Source organism: Apteryx mantelli, chromosome 18 (assembly GCF_036417845.1).
Source record: "Apteryx mantelli isolate bAptMan1 chromosome 18, bAptMan1.hap1, whole genome shotgun sequence".
Classification (NCBI taxonomy): Eukaryota; Metazoa; Chordata; class Aves; order Apterygiformes; family Apterygidae; genus Apteryx; species Apteryx mantelli.
This window is the reverse complement of record NC_089995.1, coordinates 6,605,696-6,616,943: the sequence shown is the minus strand read 5'-3', so window position 1 is coordinate 6,616,943 and position 11,248 is coordinate 6,605,696.

Here is an 11,248-nt window from a genome sequence, read left to right as displayed (position 1 = left end):
CAAATAATTCACACCTTCGTTACCACTCAGTCCGGTTACAGCAACACAGTGTACGTCAGCTCGAAGCCTTCAGCCATGTAAGAGACACAGTAACACACATCACCGTGAGCACATCACACCAGGTCTCTGCCCTTTGCACTGAACTTCCAAAAAAATTTAAGGTCTCAGTTCCTACTGGTAAGGCCACTCCACAGTCTGAGTGCAGGATAACTAACAGACCATGAAAGTCTTGGAGACAAAAAAAGGGAAATCAAGGTCAACAGGTATGTTCTTCGAAAAGAAGGAAGCTTTTCTCAGCAGGGCAGAAGTTTGCATGAATTGCAGACTACTAGCTCTGTGGCCCAGCCCCAGACTGCCAAATTCACTCTGTGAAAAAATAAGGACCATCATAAACTTCATTATCTTCCACTCTAATTGAAAAGGATAGATTTCACATTAGGTAAGACCTTAGTATTTGGGAACTAAATGCTAAATGGTTGGCATTTACCCCATTTCTGCTATATCTTGCTTTATAAGAAGGGACTATATGGCTTGATGCAGCAATAAATAATTTTCCTAAGTTTTACTGCAGTGCTGTGTGCCATTAATGGACAATTTTGTATTATTTTCAAGAGAGGACAGCAGGCTGAATCACAAAGCGGCCGTTGTGGCCATTACCATTTCATTAAAAGCAGAAGTCCCTTACCTATTCCATTTCAAACACCAGTCAGTTTTCTATGATCGTTTCTCATCCTCCACCAAATTACGTACAGATCCCGTTCTTGCCATCCAATAGTAATGGTCTCATAATCGCCAGCCCTCCTAAAAGACTGTGTAATTGGGTACTGCTTTGTTGAGGAGAGTTTTAAAACAGCCATGGCTCCTGACCTTCAGCCAGCAGGGGGAAAGGAAAGACCTTCACCAGATTCATCTAGAGTGGCTGCACACTGACTGAACTTCTTGCAGCTACATTTTTCCTTGAGATTAATAAGCAGTGGAGAAGGTCCCTGAACCTAAATGAGCTGGAATAAAAATTCTGAAATAAGGCTTGCCTATTAAATGGCGTTGGAAAGAGATTTTCAGGGAAAGACTTTCTCTGGGAGCAACCAATATCAGACAAGCTGTTTAGCCTTGTCATTCAGGAACGCAGCTAAGACCCAGCAGGCAGCGGTTCCTCTTCCACCTTTGCTATACTCTGCGTTTCCCAATTTAGGCGCCCCTCCTTATTTCTGTGCCTCTGTCCTGTTGATCCTCAAACATATTAACCTCTCCATGCAAATACTTCCAAATGCAAAAATCAGGAATCATAACATTTTATGGAGCCTGAGGTAGTTGTAAAGACCTCAAGACTCCGGGGTATAATCAGATCCCTTTTTCAGAATAAATTTGAAGTGAAATTACTCTATTTTCACAGGTCTCAATTCCTAAAAGTATTGTTTCTAATTTCTAGCTACAAAAAAGCCAAGAAAAAAAAAAAACAGCTTTTTAAAGATTCTGTTAAAAATTCCTTCAAATTCTCAAAGGCCAGTGAAATCAGAAACAGTCAAACGAACATGGAGAAGACTGCAGGAAAAAGGAGTGAAGAGGCTTATTCCAAATACTTTGGTTTTAGTTATAACACAAAAGAATTTTGCTATTTTTGCTATTAAGACTTAACATGTATCTGGTTCCAAGGTGTCCACCCATTTCTTTCTGAATATCTGCCTTTTTTAATGGATAGGGAAAGAAAAGTCTAGTCTTGTTCTGCACATGAGTTACACCTTCCAGCTCCTTCCTCCAACAGCCCCTCAAAATTGCGTAACATTACAAATAGTGTGCTTGGGTTTTAATGCACTTTTTAAAGGAACAGTTAAAAAAAAAGAAAAAGAAAAAACAACCAGCGCTAAGGCCAGGCTGTTGCATCCTCCGGGTGCAAAAATGCTCAGCTTTGTGGTTTTCGCTCACTGAAAATGAACAATGTGATACTCTCGATCTGTCAAGAGATTCAGGAGTCATAGGCAGCAAAAACCCACTGTCTGACTCTGCCTGCCATACAAGGAACATCCCGTGACACCATACGTGTCCTTCAAAGGTACCTACTTTCCCCGCCCCATAACTATGCAGTGGCCTTGCCCATGCAGTGATGCAGCTGTAGATGTATTGCTTACACAATAAACCATTTCAGTCGTACATCGCCAATTCTGCATTTCCTTGCCCTCTACATATCCAGTCCTGTGCACTAGATGCACGTGAAGAACTTCTCAGGACATACCCACCAACAGTCTTCAAAACCAACCGCTCGTGGCATGGGAGGAGCTGCCTCATCACACCGTCCTGGCCTTTTCTTCTTTCCAGCTGCCACTGCACAAACACTACCCATCACATTCAGTACGTTACTAATGTCACTTTTCCATATTAAACACATGATATAGTTTCAACAGAAGGGTGTCACTATCATTAATAGAAGAAGGTTGGTCTGAAGAAGATGAAAAATGGACTGTAGGACAAAGTTTCTTCCAAGACCCGGTCTATGACCTAGGAAAATTCAGTTCCACTACAGTTTTGGAATTTGTAGGATTTTACAGCTCTCTGTTGAACTCTGTAGGATAGAAAGAGCTGTAAATTAGCATTAAAATTAGAATTCATGTTTAAAATCCAATACCTGATAATTTTGCAAGAGTACAGAACAAAGAACAGAAAATGTCCAACCCGAGTTCTCTTAAAAGATTTATCACTTGTACAGACACTTTAACTGCAGGCTTTTATTTCAGGCTTTTTTTTTTTTTTAATCAAAAAGCCAAAATACCAGCAGATTTTCTAAATGAACTAGCTGTAATGCACCATGTTATCATTCAATACTATATTGCACAGAGCTAACTTGTGCAACGCACATAGAAAATGTGCAGAGACTGCGAGAAGATCTATTGACACAAACATTTTTCCTAATCACTGCTCCTTCGTCTGTGTTGCATTTAGCAAAAATGCAAAAACAGCATAGGTGGAGAGCAGATGCAAACTCGAGTCAATTGAAACGAAGTGACCTAGGACATGGCAGCCTGCAAGAAATACAGCAGGTCCTGGTAAGCTACACCGAGCAGCAGTGTGCACCAGCAGAGGTGAATTCCTTCCCACTTTCTGCGTGATTTTAATGCATTTTCATACATTCGGAGAATATCAGATGGAAGGGCCAATTTAAAAGGATGATGTGAGATCATATAAATGAGCTCAGCTGGGTGACCCCTCATAACACACACTAGCCAGAAGGCAAAATATTCTCTCTAGTGAGGAAAAATCTGCCATGGTCAAGTTTCATTCTCTCTCATCAACTGAAGGAGCGCAGCGGCCACTTCTCTCCCACCTCATTTGGAGATAACTGCCCTCAGGGCAACCCCGATTTTTGCCTCTTTTATGCTTATCAGAGGTTCCTTATCACCTGGAGGCTCGTCTTACAGGGCAAAGTTTAAAACACAGTAGTCAACTGTATTGACTAACAACCTTCCCCACCCAACACTGTTCCAAGACAGTAACACTGTTTTAAGTCCTGGTGTGTGTGTGTGTGCACGCATGTGCGTGTGTGTACGTGCGTATTTGCACGTGTATATATACATATATATCTATATAGGCCTAGCTTTGTGAGAAAATAACTCGGCAACAGTACTGAGAGAACATGGTACAGTAACTGAAAAAGGCACGTACTTTACAGAAATCAGATTTACAAGATGCACTATCAGACGGGCCATGTGCACTTCCTGCGCTGGTGGTCTGCGGAGCTGGGTCGCGGCACTTGCAGAGCCCAAGAGCGGTCACACCTGATCTGCTCCTGCCAGCAGTGAGGGCTGCAGCGGCTCGCTCCAGTGTGCAACCGCAGCTGATTTAGGGGCAGGGGGCAAATTTTATTTGTTAAACTGAAGGGAACTGCTCTCTGCCTGCTTAAAAACAGATTCTCTCGCTCTACAGACTACACACCGTAACGCAACATAGAACAACTGAACTGACACACTTGTCTCAGTTTAGCTAATTTATGCAAGAAGGAAACCAGCTGAATTTATATCTCAATATTCAAAGAGTTTGGAAAAGTTTGGCCCTCATGTTGTACAATGTATGTCTTTCACAGCAGACCTTTTCCATGCTGTTCATTTTAAATCTAGGCTCCTGCTTGTTCAACTTGTTTGATATCCCTGGAATTAAAAAAAACACGCATGCCTGCCTGTTTCTGCCTCACATGCAAAACAATTCATTATTTTTGGTTCCCTCTGGGCCAGATCCAAAGTCCTTCAAATCAACAGGAGCTTTTCATTTATGTCCATGGGCTTTGGATCAAGCCTTTAATTATAATTGCATTGCCCCTTTAAGATGTAGGACCCTCTCATTTCCCCTGCAGGTTTCTGCTGGCAACTCTAGGATCCTACACAAGGCTCTCTTAACACCTGATTAAATATTAATCCCGAGGTGGGGGCCTCACTCTTTTATGATCCTTTCCCTAGAAGCTCCTATTAGTAAATCACAGTCCAGCACAAGAGGAAATGTGGCCATTCCATTATCCTCAGTTCACGAAGGGGCATTAATTCTTAATAAACTGGCCTGATTATAATAATACTTGAAGGATGCAAAATACAGGATAGACAGGTTTACATCTATGTCTAAGATTAAACACATGTATGGTGCTGGGAGAGGAGGTGGGAGGGAAGGGCTGAGAGGAGGGGGGGATGCAAGCTGTGTCTGAAATCCTCAGCGCGGCAGGCGGGAGCCACGGTATGCTGGGAAGGTCTTCTGTGCTTTCTTTACAACTAGTTATTTCTAAAGGAAAAATAAGCTTTTCCTTTTTAATTTAGAGGGCAACTTTACCCCCCCCCCAAAGGCTACATCATTCACAGCTTTTCAGACTTCAAAATAAGCATAGTTTTCAAAGATTTGAGATAAAATCCTGTGTTATCATTCCAAACTGTTGGATAACACATACGTGTCCGCACCAAACTCTGAGGACCCTCAAGCTCCAGTACAAAAGAAAAAGAGAGCGAAAGAGAGACTACTGCAATACCCCTACAGCAGGATCCCTGCACTTGGGCTGTTTTACAGGCACTGATACCAAGGCAGCAACCTGCTGCAGGACACGTGCTCTTTTATTCTTGCACTCAGCCTGGGCTGCTGTGAGAGCAACCTCTTCTAATTCTAGTGTCCCTGGGGCTGCAAGCAACACCGGGAGGTCTCGGGGCAAACCACTGCCAACAAGCCGTGAACACAGGAGTCACTGCAAACCTCTTCAGAGCTCTGGCAAAAACACAGCGCTTTGTTTTAACTGAGCCACATCCCACCACTCCTTCCGTCCCCTTCCCAAATACACCAAAACAACTGGCGAGACTCCACAAGCGCCTCTGTAACGCACTGCTGGAGTACAGGAGTCGTAACACCACCTCCCAGCTGGTTCGCACGGACTGTGGCTCAAGGCGCGTGCACAAGAGCGGCCTGGAGCACGCTGCGCGCTGTCCCAGGCTCTGGGCACAGCCACCCCACCAGCGAGGGCATTGCTCGAGCTCCGCTGCCTACAACCCCCCTGCTGCCTTGCTGCTAACAACTCTTTTTCTTTTTTTAAAGAAAGAAACTAGATATCTAGTCTGCTCCACTCTGCCCCTATGACACCGCTGCACGGCGTTACGTAGCTGGCAGCAGATGTAGCTAGAGAAACAAAACAGCCTTTTAACTGTGCCTTCAATGGAGAAGTGTGTTCATGCAAAGAGGTAATGTGAATTCAAGCTTTCCTCATCCTGTGCCAGACCCCAGCCAAAGTCCTCCTCTCGTTGTGGTCTTCCACCCAACCTATTTCAACATATGACAAGTTTGAACTCAAGCACGGCCACATGCTTAGACAATCCTACAGTCATGGCCATCAATGATAACAGATGTTATCATACAGGAGAGCCATTCCTCTACCATGAGTGATGGTGATGGTCCTTGCTGATTATGGCAGTTAAAACTTTATAGCACCCCACAAGGCAAGGCTGTTACAGCTTCCAAGGATGGACAGGCAGCTTCTCACGTAAAATTTCCACATTCAGCTCCTCCCGAGAGCACTATGATCTTTTTACTGTAGTGACCAGACCATGCAACTCATCATATCCCTTCCAAATCTTAAAAATAAAATAAACCACCACGCACCTTAGGGAATTGTACAGAAATACCAAGAGTTTAACAGGAACCTCCAACTGGCAAATCTCTCTGGAATCAACTCTTCCAATCTGGGAAAGGCAGGACCTACTTTTTGTATGAGATAAATCTCAGGTGTGCTACATTAAAAAAACAAAAAAAACCCTTCAATAGGTATATAAAAGAGCACAGTTATAAGGTATTTGAACCATTTGATGCCTAATCAACATCCAGTTATGCCAGACCTAAATGCAAGTTTAAGCAATGTCAGAGGATTTCAATGTTTCCATTACATGGGGAAGTTCAAGCAACATCACTGGCTTGATTTTAGTTTCACTGACACGTATAATCTAATACAAACAGAGCCTGCTGGTCACCAAATGCACTAAATGAGAAGTCCAAAAAGCTGCAAAATAAACACTAAATGCATTTCTCCATTTCAAGGGATCCGGAATGCTGAAAATGCCTGGAATTTAAATAATACCATTTCAAAATGACTATGTTAAAAATATACTGTGATTTTATCTATCATTTGTATTTGCAGCTGGAAAAACTGGTATACGTAGGATAATTTCCTGTTCACATTGGTTTATCCAGTGGCTATCTTTAGAAACTGTATTACCATTTAAGTCAAAGTTTAGATGAAGGAACTAAGGAAATAGCTGGGACAAAATTATACTTCAAAAACATAAATGACAAACTTTATTTAGTAGGCGTTTGAGCAGTGGTCCTACCCAGACTTCCACTGCTCAGGTTTCTAGATACTCTGTTCTCACCAGAGTTGAGATGTTTCAGAGCTTTAGTTACCCTATAGCAAGTAGGAATACCAGCATGGCTGTAACTTGTCCATTCAAGCCCTCTAGAGACTGATGCAGAAGCTATCAGTTCCTGGTATTTTATCTGAACTAGTTTTAAGCTAGCTACCCACACTGCAATCACATATTCCAGTGCTGTGCAAATTTAGCCATTTGCTTTCCTGGGGGAGGACACCACAGTTAACATACACAAAATACGAAGTCCAGAAGACCACAGAGACTGAGCAATCAGCAAGATGAAAGGTGCAAAATTATTGTTAATTCTTTATTTCTTCCCCAATCAGGGGCTAGTCACCCTCCGTAACTCTTGCTGACAAAAAGAGAGAAAATTTTCAGGTAATAAGAGACCTATTGCTTTACAGCACAGAAAAAAGGATGCTATGAACTTCCTGAACCAGGCCTGAAAGCCAGCAAAGTCGCCACAGCAAAGCTGTCAGGGCATCTTGGCATTAATTTCAGCAGACTCTAAACAGAAACTTTGAAAGCAATACAGAGGTCTCAGCAACCCCGATATGGTACAAATCCACCCCATTCTTACTGCAGAATAGCAGCTCCATGGTGCCTGTTGCCCTATTCATTCGATTCTGTGCAGTTTTGCACAAGGTAAGTGGTCCCTTCAAAAGGTCACAACTATTACCCCACAGTAGCAATGAGACAGCAGCGGTCTGAAATGCAGCCGGTCGGAAAGGTTAAAATAGAGCCTACTGCATTTCTGCAGCGAGGGAGCCTGCTCATTACCTCGGAGTCTGTCCAAGGTTTCATAAATGGCACTGGAAGGATTGCACAGAGATTGCAAATATGAGTAAACAGAGATTTCACTCCACCTCAAAAAGATAACTGTCCCATTATCAGTGATCCAGACTTACAGAGAAGGCAGCTTACCAACATACCTGGTCCGGGATCCGTGGAGAACTGGTGCCCTCTTTTGTTGCCAGTTTTACCCAATAACCAATTAGGATTTTGTTTTATTGCTGCACCTGTGACACATTTTTGACTTTCCCATATGCTGCGCTTTGAAAAAAACAATAATTAAGATCTGAGTTTGTTTTACCTCACAGGACAAGGAATCACTGAACAGTCAAGAGAAAATACCAGCAAAATATTCACAAATCAGCTTCAAAGCCATTAAGGTACAGCTTCAGACCCAACAGAACGCACCTGAGTCTTTGCCTTCGTTTCAAAGGGTTTGAAGCAGGCCATCAGGGATTTCACCTACCAGCAGCCATCGCTACCCATTTACATGGCCATAAGTACTGTGCCTGTGTCATCAGTACTATGTACGGACAATACCTGACCTCTGGAAGGACGAAAAAGAGCAGTTGTCGAGGAGATACTCCTTATGCTCTGTACGGAACAGAACTCAGGCAAATTCTCAAGCTGAGCCTCGATAACTTCCAACATAGTTCACATAAAGAGCAAGCAACAGAATTATTTGCTACAGGTTATACTTCTTGCAAACTCGGTCTAACTTCCAATTAAGATATTTTTCTTGGGTCAGTACCAATTTGACTTGATTGTATTTTTCCCCCCACTAAATTAAGCGGCGTAAATAAATTCTTGATCATGACTTGTCTATGAGATATTTATCCTATTCCCTACTCATTATTTACAGCTCATCATCCAAAGCACACAACACAGTTTCTGCTTCCTGAATAGACGACACTGTTTTTAATTAGAAAAATATCCAGATCTTTTAAGTGGAAAAACTAACCAAAACCAAACAGGAATGTCTAGACTAATTACCTTGCGCCTTTGGTACGCTCGATTCCTTTCACTCACTGTCAAAATCTAGCCATTCTTAGAGAAATGGCAGCAGCTTATCAATACACAGAACTATGATAGAGTAATATAAGACAAGACATGAAGGAAAAGATGGGTTTTCTTAGAAAAAGAACAATGATTTAAATAAATAAATAAAAAGAATTTCTCTCTCCCCCCTCAAACAGTGAGGAGAAATTGATTTAGCAACTAAACACGTGGGGGCTGGCTGCAAACCCTGATCATCCCTGTTTTTCGGAATTTGCAGGGAAGAAGGTTCAGATTTTCAGCAAACTTTCAAAAATCGTCAATTTTGGATGCCTCAAGTTTTAGGCAATCCTCTTCACACTTCCTAAGTAACGTTTGATAAAAAAAGCTCTTTCAGGGTGTCCTGGATGCACAGAACTTAAGGTACCCAAAATTACTGGTTACTTTTTATCTGTGTTGTCTTCTCCTTATACCCTAGCTGTTACTCTCTCTTTATGACCCCAAAGTCTCCTTTACACAATTTTACTACTCCCAGCAGTGAAAAAGTACAGGAAGACAGACATAAATAATGCACAGCTCAGGAGAAAGTCTGGGCTTTAATCTAGAAGGGAGAAGTTTGATACAAACACAATCCACAGGCATCTAAAAGCCTGAAACAAGCCACTCTGACATGTCTCAGAAAAGGCTCTTGACAGACGTGGAGTCCACTAGAGTGCTCACTGCCATCAGCGCTTCCTCAACTCTATCATGCTCTTAAGGACAGCTAAGATGTTCACTCTGCCTTGTTATGGAAAAAGCAGAGTCCACTCAATTAATTTAAAGCTGTTCAGTTTTTTCCATGAGAAAAGTCCATAGTTGCCCTTATTGTATTTAATCCACTGGGACTGTTAACTTTTACCCTTTCTGAATTTACTCAAGGTCTTCTGCTGACCTTATCCACCATATTTCACCAGTTGCCCTTCAAACCAGGGGGGAGAAAAATCAAAGCAATTGGACATGAGGTCCCCAAGGCAGGAAACAAGCCATTCCATCAACAGTAACTTTTCTGAGATTCCTGTGACACAGTTTTGTCAAGACCTGTGTTTTGGGCAAGCCAGGCATACCTTCGCGCACCTGACAAGTCTAGAACCCTTTGTACTGCAAGCAAATGGCCTTTGCATATGAAGCAATGATTCATGATTCCTGAACGGATAAATCTTTTTACTTATGAATGATGCAGAAGTGCACAGGCTCAGCGGTGCTGTGAAAATTCAGAGTCCTTCTGCTATACTTCAGCGACTCTGAAATGTTCAGACAAATGGACTAAAGAACTAAAGGCCTACAACATGTTTCAGCATCATGCTTTACAACAGTCTGAAAGATGCTTTCCACAGACTTTCAACAAACAATTTTGCAAGAAGTTTATCTTATGATAAAATTACTAAAAATAAAGATACCCCCATGAAAAGGCAACCACACTAACAGTACATTTCCGTTCCCTAAAAATCAACTGAATTTAAAGAAACTTTGATAGGGCTTGCTCAGATTTCTTCTGCCAACATAGCTTGGTACCAATCACTGGTTTAGAATTTCTAGACATCATCATGGATAGTTCAAAAGAGATCAGGGTTGGAATAAGAAATAACATGGGATAAGATGGTAGTAAAGCAAAGAAACCAAAGCTTTTGGGGGAACAAAGGACAACAACATTTTCAAAAGGGATCAAGACCAAATCTTCAGCTATTTCACATCCAGACTTCAGGTCATATTTTCAAATGTATTTTGTACAATGCAGCTACACCATACTGCCCCAGAGATGACTGCTTTTCATCTTTCGCAAGAAACAAGTAGAACAGAGGTCCAGCCTATTTCTAATGATTACAGATCCCTTGAAATTTGGGGCCAAAATAAGGAAAACAAAATTTAGCATTGTGGACAACTTCTGGGTTTTAACTAGTTACATCTTCTCTCTCTGCCCTGTTTATAAAGTGCTGCTGTGTGATTCTGAGTAACTCTTTCACCTCAAATATGAGTACATCTCTTGTGTTTGGTATTACCATTCGTGCATCTAAATAACTAACATATACTTTCTTGTTAACAACAGAAACTTACAGAAGAAAAACACACTTTTTTCAGGTCTGTATTTCAACAGCAATTTTAAGTTAATGGAAAAGGAGAACAAACATGATGGAAAAAGAGAGATAATAAAAAAAAACATGAAGAATTACTAGAGATGTTGGTACCAGAACCTGCCATTCCTTCATGGTTATTTGTACTAAACCTACACACAAACTCAGGACATTCCACAAATCAAGATACATCAAACAGTAAGGAAGTCACTTCAACAGAAGAATATCTGTAATGCCAAATGAATATTTAAGCGAGTTTGTTTCACCATTTACATTCCTCTGGAGATCACCTCCACCTAACAGTTGAGCGTTTAAGCATTACTCACATGAACGCTCAGGAGATGTGAATATTAACCTTGTACACTCCAATAGCTACAAGTCTGATCATATCTTCACATTTAAGGCTCAAAAAATAACTGTACGCCAGCACATTCAAACTTTTCTATATTTCACTTGTGATGGCATATTATTTGACAAATA